We start from the raw sequence: 10,778 nt of genomic DNA on the forward strand, positions 1-10,778 counted from the left end.
CACCACATGAGCTGCTCACTTGGGTACCCCACTCTGCTGCCAGAGATTCTGCTCCCCATATTTCCCTTATCTATTCATCTTTCTTTCTTTCTTTTTTTTTTTTTTTTTTTTTTTTGAGATAGAGTCTTACTATGTCAATCTCCATAGAGTTCTGTGGTGTCACAGTTGGTGTGGGTCACGGTTTACAGCAACCTCAAACTCTTGGACTAAAGAGATTCTCTTGCCTCAGTCTCCTAAGTAGCTAGGACTACAGGTGCCCACCACAATGCCTGACTATTTTTCAGTTGCAGTTATCATTGTTGCTTAGCTGGCCCAGGCTAGGTTTGAACCCTCCAGCCTTGGTGTAGATGGCTGATGCCGTAACCACGGTGCTACAGGCACCAAGCCAATTCCTTTATCTTTCAACAAACCCTGTCATTTTGCTTATTTTTGTGGCTAGTGGTTTCATTCTTTGAATCTCAAGATCAAGGAACTGATAGAGAAATTCCAGCTACAGCTTGAATTCAGATTTTGGAGATTACAGTGAGTTATGATGATGCCACTGTACTCTATCCAAGTCCACAAGGCAAGACTCTGACTCAAAAAAAAAATTATATATATATTTATATATTTTATATATATATATATGGTTAAGGCAGCAGGATGGGGAATGGCTCATGAATACCCGTGTTTACCAGTATATATGTCATTAATGATTTAGCATGAAGAATAAATGATTCTTAAGGTCCCTTTGCATTCTTGCTTGCCAATGTTTGATCTGTAGTCATAGCTTTGCTGCATTTGAGTACTGGGTTGTAACTCTGATAGAAAATTGAATGAAAACAAGGAAGAGGGAAAAATGAAGATATTGTGGGAGTGAAAACAAAACTTTCCCTTTGCCCTCAGAAGTGCAGCTGAAAAATCAACTCATATTAAAGCAGATTAATAAGAGGAAAGTTATGAAATTTATTTAATGTGTATATATGGGAACTCCCAGAAAATGAGAATATAGAAGCTTATTATGTCTTTGTAGTAAAATGAGTTATGGGAGGTGGGAAAAAAGGAATTTTGTTAAAGGGCAACAAAAGACCACCATGGGGATGAATAGATGGAGAAGGAATATTAAATGGTAAATAGTTTCCTTTTGGAATTTAAATAAGTCTGGGAGATGGTACATTATCTTCTGAAAGAAGATATTAAGTGAGGTCACACACCTGCTCTTAAAAAGGGGAAGGATGGCTCAGCGCCTATGGCTCAAGTGGCTAAGGCGCCAGCCATGTACACCCAAGGTGGCAGATTCGAATCCAGCCTGGGCCGCTAAACAACAATGATGGCTGCAACCAAAAAAAAAAAAAAAAAAAAAAAGCCAGGCGTTGTGGTGGGCGCCTGTAGTCCCAGAGGCTGAGGTAGGAGACTCGCTTGAGCCCAGGAGTTGGAGGTTGCTGTGAGCTGAAATGCCACAGCACTCTACCCAGGGGACAGCTCTGTCTCAAAAAAAAAAAAAAAAAGGGAAAGGACAATTCTTCTCTTAGGTGGATCCAGATCTTATGCAGTAATGCAACTTACTGCCTAAGATTAATGATTTAGGGACCATCACTAGTGATGCTGTAGGAAGACAAGTTCCATTGGAGAGAAAACACCCAAGCACCATGCTTAAAAGAGGAAAGGCTTTATTCCAGCTGGGGAAGCAATGGCAGACCCGAGTCTAAAACGGCCATGCTCTCCTACTGGCTCAGTCTTCTCCTTTTTATCTCCAGTCAAAAATTCTGGCCCAGGGGCGGCGCCTATGGCTCAAAGGAATAGGGCACAGGCCCCATATGCCGGAGAAGGTGGGTTCAAACACAGCTCCAGCCAAAAACTGCAAAAAAATTTTTTTAAATAAATAAATAAATAAACAATGCTTTGTTTTAAAAAAAATATTCTGGCCCAGAGTTACCTTTTTCAATGATCAGTTTGAACCAAGATGGAGAAGTGGGCTCAGGTTTTTACAGAAGCAGAAGCAAGTGTTAGTTTCCAGATCCCAGGAAGTTAAATTTCTACAAATTCCTAAGATCTAAGTGACCACGGGGAGGACCTTATAGGTGTATCTTTGGAGTGTCCCTGAGAAGACCTGTTCTCTTAGACCTCACTTTTTCCAGGTATCCTTTTTCAGGATGGTGGTTGAGAGGAAAAGTCAAGGAGATCTTGAGGCTTCTTCAGTCAGTCTGGAATGTCAAAATGCCACATTTTGGTGTAAAATGTTTCTAAATTCCTTCAATATAAAATAGGGGTGTCAGGTTGGCAGTCTGTTCTTGGTTCTTGCTGTACTTTTGGCCAAAAAAATGACCACACTGATCCTGGAATTTTCCTGCTGGGTCCTTGGTCTCAGGAATCAAAGAATGAATTCATGGACTGCAAGTAAGCAAAAGTGTAAGTTATTATACAGGGTGGCCGTGAAGTTCATGTATAATTTTTAATTGCACATTATTTTAAATTGCAGATGATCTTTATAGCCACTCTGTAGATGAAAGAAAGGAAAGAAGAAAGCCTCCAGTGTAGCCAAGGGTATCCCAAGTAGGTTACTGCTTTGGGTCTTTGTCTAGGGGCTTATATATTTTTTCCATAGGTTCCCTTTTCCTGATTGGTTTTTTGTGTATGCAAAGTAAAAGTTCTATATTATACCAATCATACTTGCTTCTGAGCAATTATACTTCCTCCATGATGTAGGAATGCATAGTTTTCAGTTGAGCCCTCACCTATTTCTGTGATTTGTTCTTTCTATATACAAAGTAAATATTCTATATTGTACCAGTCAAATTAAGGATTCTATATTGCACCAGTCACTACTTCTGACATATGATACAGGAATTCATAATTTTCAGTTGAGCCTTCACCTAGTTCTATGGTGTTATAAAGCTTGTGGTGCTTCCATTTTCCCCTTCCAGGGACTGTGGCTTATTGGTTGTACAAGTTGTGAGGCTATGGCCCTCCTGTTGTTCCATCTCACCAGGAACCATTTTCCAGTCCCTCATTCTTGCCTGCCCTACATAGGTCCTCCTTTAAGACCAAAAACAAGGTAAGCATAAAATGAAGTTTATTGAGGAAAAGCAAGATAGATTTATAGAGCAAGAGCAAGATACATTCCTACAGACAACAAATGCCCCCCCTCACCTATCGTAAGAAGAGACTAATTTTATATTGTCTAGATTGTGCCCTCCTTGTCATTCAAATGTCTCCATTGGTCATCTTCTTTGATAGTCAGCTAATGACATGATAATTAGCCTTAAGTTATTCTAGGTCACTTTCCAGACCCTATTGTGCTTCAGCTGCATAACCTATAGGCTGGAGAATTCCCTACATTCTTTTGCAGATTGTCAGGTCGTTCTTCTTTCCCCAGATGTGACAATTCCTCAAGGCAATACCAAGGCAGGGTGCCCACCTTTGTCCCTAGAAGAGCCAGAGTCCCTTACTACCTAACAAGGGTAGGCAAACTGTGGTCTGAAAGCCAAAGTCTGAGGCCTGTTATTATTATAGAAAATTTTGTTGGAGCATAGACACTCCTATTTGGGGATGTATTATCTATGGCTGCTTATCTACTAAAAAGCAGCAGAGTTAAGTAGTTGTTACAGTATATGGAATACAAAATGGTACATATTAACTATCTGACTCTTCTTTTTTTTATTGAGACAGGGTCTTTGTTACCTGGGCTGGAGTGCAATTGCTCAGTCATAGCTCCCTGCAGCATTGAACTCTTGGACTCAAATGATCCACCTGTGTCAACCTCCAGATTGGCTGGGACAATAGGCATGTGCTACCTCACCAGCTATTTTTTTTTTTTTTTTTTTTTTTTGTAGAGATAGGTCTTTCTGTTTTGTCTAGGCTGGTCTTGAACTCCTGTCCTCAAGCAATCCTTCCACCTCTGTCTCTCAAAGTGCTGGGATATAGGCATGAATTAATGCACTAGCCTACTATCTGACCCTTAGTAGAAAAAGTTTGCCTACCCCTAATTTAAAGGGTTAAAAATTTGTATATTATTTTATTTTAAAAATTTATTATTCTCTATATTCAGAAAGACTTATGCAAATGCTTAAGCCAAAGTAAATTTTTAAACCTTGAAAGCTGTATTGGTAGTATTACTTGGGAAGATGACTATTTTAATGCCTTGGAAAAGATTGTCTCCATGACATTAATTCTTCTCAAATATTCTAAGAAAGATCAAAAAGACTTAATTATGTACTATTGAGTTTGATTTATTTTTGGTCAATGAAAGATGTTTGAAAACAGATACCTTTTTAAATATACTGCATAACTTCTAGGAACTTGAATTTGAAAGTTTCTAAATCAAAAAGTTTGGAATTGAGTACAATAGTGATGGTTTTTACTGGTTTCCTGGTTTAATGCCCATGGGCTTAGCATTGAGAAGGCCAGACTAGCTCCATTTGTGCAGTTATTTACTGCACAAGCCCCATTCCTAGCTGTTTACTGCACAAGCCCCATTCCTAGCCATTTACTGCACAGGCCCCATTCCTAGCTGTTTACTGCATAAGCTCCATTCCTAGCCCTTCACCCCAACCTCTGCCAGTAAAACCTGCAGGACCACTCCCTGCTGCCTCCCCCACCCCTGGTTACACAGCCATTGTGAACCATTAATTGAGTCACCTTAGGCAAACAGCTACCGTAATAAATAATAAGTTTCTATTTCCTTAAAATACAGGTATTTCCCTCCTGCTAGCCCCCGGTTAAGAAATCCCCCACCCCTCACCTATACCAATCCAAATCCTCCTTTACTAATGAAATCATCAACCACCAATGCAAATCCTCCTTTACTAATGAAATCACCAACCACTAATCAAGAGTGTACTCGTAAGGGACCCTACCCTTCTTGCTTTCTGTACCCCATAAAAACTTGTTCTACCCCGAGTTCGGGGCTTGACCTCGGCTTGCAAGCCAGGAGAGTCCAGACCCAGGTTTGAATAAATCTCACCTCTTTCTTTTTACATCACAGAGTGTCTCGGATTTGTCTGCTGGGGCCTTTTGGGAGAATTTTGGGCATAACAGCATGATACCATATTTGTAGAAAAAAATGCCCAAAAGTGTTTTTCCTTGACCTGATTTTGGTAGCTTCTCAAAGTCCCTATTCTAAATAAGACTCTTAGATTGTATAGTTAGATACCTTACAGAGACTATAGGACATAGAATGGGTCACACTCCAATACTCTACCTCAGGTGTCTCCTGTACCCTTCACTAGGTATGGTAAGCTGTCTGCTCAGCTACCCTTAGCAAGGAAACTTCCTGATATTTGACACTTGTTGCAAAGAAGCATAACCCTGTTCTACGTTTACATTTTCTGTAGTGTCTCCATGCTCACCTCAGGCCACCGTAACCGAAACATACAAAGCACCAGTAGCATTTATTTAATAAGAACTTCCTTTGGCTCTTATTGCTAAACCCAATGACTAGTTTAAGGCCAGAGAACATTAATGTTGGAAAGAAAAAAAGAGAGTATATTTCAGTCCTTGATTGAAATTATCCAACAATTTGGGAAAAGTCAATTTGCATAACAGTTGGTGTTTCACCTCCTAGTGCTAAACCTATCTTCCCTTGCTGTCTTTTTGGATGTGTTAATCAAATTTCCTGTCTTCTCCAGGAAGCAGCTTAATTGCTTATGTCCTGAAGAAACCCCTTACTGAGAAAGGGCTTTAATTTGTACCTTAATCCAATATTTTTATGCAGTATGGTAAAACACTATTACTTGCTACAGTATTTTGTCAACTTCATTATTGGCCTTTGATAGAATTTCTTCTCTTGGTTGTAATATGACTTCTATTTTTATAATACCTTGTCACAATTTTGGTTTCCTTTTTGACCTAGAACATCCTTTTCTGCCAGAGAAAAATCATCATCACCATAAGAAATATTGATTGCATGCCCACAGGGTGCATGTCATTTTATCTAGGACTGTGGGGTTTTACCAGGTTTCATTAGCTTTATTCCCTGATGCAGCAGAACAGGAGTCAAACAATCAAACAAAATACAAAACAAAACAAAACAGAAACCAACTTCATGTCATTCCTTATACCTGGAGAAAATGAAATCTGGTATTCCAAAGTGTGAATCAGGCCCTCATATGGATGTCATAAGTAGGTGATCTAATTAGAAATGTGTTCAAGCCTGTAAGTATATTATTAGCTTGACCTTGTTTGTTTCTTGCTGAAATAACCTCCTCTTCCATCCACCTTTTTCCCTTTTTGCCCCCATCTGCCCTTCTGACAGCAACAAAATGAGTGTTAGCAATGTGCTATGATTTGACATCCTTCTTTTTATAAAATTGAATTTCTTTTGATAAATGTCAGAAGGGGACACACATTCTTCAGTAAAATGAGCTGAGCCTAGAACAGATTTGTCACTGCCACCTCACAAGCCATCTCTTTTACTTCTGACAAATACAGTATGTCCTGAGCTTGTCTGTCCTTGGTGACCTTAAGGAAATAGAAAAGTGATTCCATCCTTTCTGATTTTGGCACGGTGAACCGTCACAGATGGCAAGTTTGAAATGATTAAAGTGTTTACATATTCTTTCTTTGTTACTTTTGTTCTGGGCAATGTATAGAAGGATGGTAGAACAAAGCAATGTGAAGGGCTTTATGTTAAATGAGTATTTTGCATTTTGGTTTTGAAATCTTTAATGCTATAAAGATTCCATAAGTGTTCATTAGTTTTAGTCCTCAAGTCTTTTCAGTATTCCAACAGAGGGATCAATTTAAAAGTAGCCAATTCTTCAACATTGACTTTCCCTTTATATAAATCATATGAAGACAAGAAAATCCACATGGAAGGCAGCTATACTCATCATTTTTATTTTTATTTTTATTTTTGAGACAGAGCCTCAAGCCGTTGCCCTGGGTAGAGTGCCATGGCACCACAGCTCACAGCAACCTCCAACTCCTGGGCTTAAGCGATTCTCTTGCCACAGCCTCCCAAGTAGCTGGGACTACAGGTGCTTTTTTGTTGTTGTTGTAATTGTCATGGCTGTTTGGTAGGCCTGGGCTGGATTTGAACCCAGCAATTCTGGTGTATGTGGCTGGTGCCTTAGCCACTAGAGCTACAGGAGCTGAGACAACTATACTCATTATTATAGCACCAAGGCAAGAAAATTCACATGAAATAACCTTTAACCTTATTCCGGTGAGCAGTTCAGTCTTTCTCTAAGAACTTGGTATTATTGTTAGTTATTCCAATGTCAAAACTGCCCTGAAACACTGGCAGTATAGCAAGTGTAAATCAGGAAAGAAGGTATGAGATTGGAGACATTACCATCAGAAACAGGGGACTACAAAAATGAATATGTTAATTTAGTGATGTGAGGTATTATCCTACTTTCAAGTAGTTTATCCTGGAAATAATAGGAAGCCTTTCTTTTTCAGTTCCTGAAAGTTTGCTGTTATTGTATCTTACTTTTCTTATTAACTGTTAACTAATAGTTTAAGTGTTGGCAAGATAAGAAAGATTTAAATTGGACTTTACAGAAGGTAAAAATGGATTGCCCATCAATTTATTTCTTTAACAAACTATTACTCATCTTTACTGTGAATAGATGCTGTGTTAGGCGAGGAATGAGTGGAGAACTCAACAAAGTTCTCACCCCCATTAAATGTATTTGCCAGTAGTCAAGTAAATTAATTTCTAGATTATTCTCTTTGTCCATCTGTGTTGCTATAAAGGAATACCTGACACTAACTAATTTGTAAAGAAAGCAGGATGACTGGGCTCATTGTTCTGCAGGTTGTACGGAAAGCATGGTGTCAACATTCGCTTCTAGTGAGGGCTTCCAAATGTTTCCACTCATGCTGGCATGTGCAGAGATCACATGTTGAGAGAGGAACTGGTAGAGATTGAGAGTGAAAGTGGGAGAGGGAGGCAGAGGAGGAAGGCCCTTTTAAACCAGCGGTCACAGGAACTAGGAGAACGAGCACTCATTCATTTGTGAGAGACCCACCCCATGACCCAAACACCTTCCATTAGGCCCCACTGCTAACATTGGGGATCAGATTTCGACATGAAATTTGGAGGGGTAAAACAAACCAAACTATGGCACTTATGAAATTTCCATGAGGGAAATGAATGGGAAGATGTAAAATCAAATAACAAGGAAGGTGGAATTGGACAGCAGTATGGAATGCCAGAAGGGTTTATTCTATTTAATAACTATATAACATATAAATGTATATTGATCACATTAAATACTTACTAAATGCTTATTAATCTTCCAAGCACTTTAAACATACTACTTTTTTTTTTTTTTTTTTTTTGAGACAGAGTCTCACTATGTTGCCCTTGGTAGAGTGCTATGATGTCACTGCTCACAGCAAATGCAAACTCCTGGGCCCAAGCAATTCTCTTGCTTCAGCATCACAAGCAGCTGGGACTACAGGTGTCCACTACAGTGCTCGGCCATTTTCCTGTGGTAGTTGACATTGTTGTTTGGCAAGACACAGGTCAGGTTTGAACTCACTAGCCCCAGTGTATGTGGCTGGTGCCTAGCCACTGAGTTATAGATGCTGAGCCTACACATATTTTTTTAATCACAATAATGTTATGAGAAGAGTTGCTATGGACTGAATGTTTGTATCCTCCCACTATTCATATGTTGAAATTCTAATCTTCAGTGTGGTGACATTTGGAGATGTGACCTTAGGGAGAAAATTATTAGATCATAAGGGTGGAGCCCTCATGAATAGGATTAGTGCCCTTATAAGAAGAGACACCAAAAATGGTCTCTTTCTCTCAGGATATAGTGACAAGAAGGATGTATGAAAATCAGAATGAAGGCCCTCAATAGATAATGAATCTGCTGGTACCTTGATTTTGGATTTCCCAGCCTCTAGAATTATGAAAAATAAATGTTTATTGTCTAAGCCATCCAGTTCATGGTATTTTTGTTAGAGTAGTCTGAACTAACCAAGCTAAGGGTCTTTGTTATATTACACCTTATGATGAGAAAACTGAGGCATAGAGAAGTTGAGTAATTTTCCCAAAGTCACAGAGCTAATAAGCAGTAAAACTAAGATTTATCCCAGTTAGGCTAGCTCAAGAGCTTGGGCCCTTAACTACTATTGTTATTGCAATTCATCCAATAAGTGTTACATAAATTCTTAAGTGCTGAATATTGTGGCAGGTAATTGAATACAAATATGAAAAATAAATGTTACATTACCTTCAAGAAATTCATGATCTAGAGGGGGAGACAGAATGGTAATTAGAATACAGTGGAATAAATGTGATACTAGAAATATGAACAAATTATACTAGAAGCACAATACAGCAACACCATGCAACTGTTTGTTTTCTTATTTAAAAAAATTAATAGAGACGGTAATCCATGGGGAAGTTTAGAAAGTGCTGCTAAATTTGTTACTAAGGCAAGTGGGAAGTCAAAGTGCTTCTAATGACTTTTTCCAAACTTAGCTTGCAATATTCATTGGCCCTTATAGGCCAAATTCATTAACCCTCATTGATGTTAGCTTTCTCTCATATTCCTGTCACATAGAAATAAAATTTGGAAATAAAAGGAGATGCATTGTGTTGAAGTGGTCAGTTAGACACTAAATTATACACTATTTTACATTCTTTTTGTGTGTGAGTGTGTGTAGAGATGGTGTCTGTCTTTTGCCCAGACTAGACTCAAACTCTTGGCCTCAAGCAATCTTTCCACCTTGATCTCTCAAAGTTCTGAGACTATTTATGAGCCACCATATCCAGACTATTTTATGTTTGATGAAGTTTACTTTTATTTCTTCTTTGTTCTCTGCTTCACTCCTCAATTCTGAATCTATAATGCTCATTCTTGCCTCACACTCCCAAATGAGTATTTCTCAAATATCTCATGGTCAGTATGTCCAACAAAAGGTAATAATATTATAGGAACAGGAAGGTGTGGTACTTTCCTTCACCCATCTTAAGAGTCACCACTGACACTCTAATAAAAAACCAGTTAAAAAGAGAAAAACATAACAAATTTAATTAATCAAAATTTTACATGACACAGGAGCCCTCAGAAATATAGACCCAAAGACCCAGAGAAAACTGTTTCATGCATTGATTCTATGAAGAATGGATAGCCATTTAGAAATGTGATTAGATAAAAGGGAATGAACTACTAGCAATAGACTGAGAGGGGAAACCCAACAAGGCCATCTGTTCCGATTTTTCTTGGCCTCTGTGTGTAGTAATCCTTTCTCTCAGGTATGGGGCAAGGCCCCTCTGGAAATTCAGTCTTAGAGAATGGAGAGTGTGACCTTTTTTAGAGTTCATGTGCTCCTTGCTAATAATATTTTTTTCAAAAGGACAGTGCAATCAGATCCTATTTTTGAACCATGATCAGTCTCAGGCAGTCAAGATACTCCTACATCCCAATTTTCCAGCCTCCACTGCAGCTAAAGGTTGCTATGTGACTTAGCTGTGGCCAAACACACCCCCCAGAGAAGGCTGTGAGGGAGAAGGTGGTTCAACAGAATGAGAGAAAATCCAGAAGAATGAGAAATGCAAGCTTTGTACCAATGCCAGCAAACACCTACCTACATCTAGTAGAGTAAAATAAGCCCCTATTATGTTAAGCCCTATTCAAAAGAAGTTCTGTTTCTTGCATCCAAATGCATTTCTAATTGATTTACTCACCAAGCTCAGTTAATTTTCTTTTTGAAATGTCTCCTATTTATTGCTTCCTTTCCAGTCAATCAAGTTTTCATCATTCCTCACTAGACAATTATAACATCCTAATTATCATCCTTGCCTCATTCCACTCTCATCTACTCCCTATGGG

Source organism: Otolemur garnettii, unplaced genomic scaffold, assembly GCF_000181295.1.
Source record: "Otolemur garnettii isolate 467f Iridium unplaced genomic scaffold, OtoGar3 scaffold00037, whole genome shotgun sequence".
Classification (NCBI taxonomy): Eukaryota; Metazoa; Chordata; class Mammalia; order Primates; family Galagidae; genus Otolemur; species Otolemur garnettii.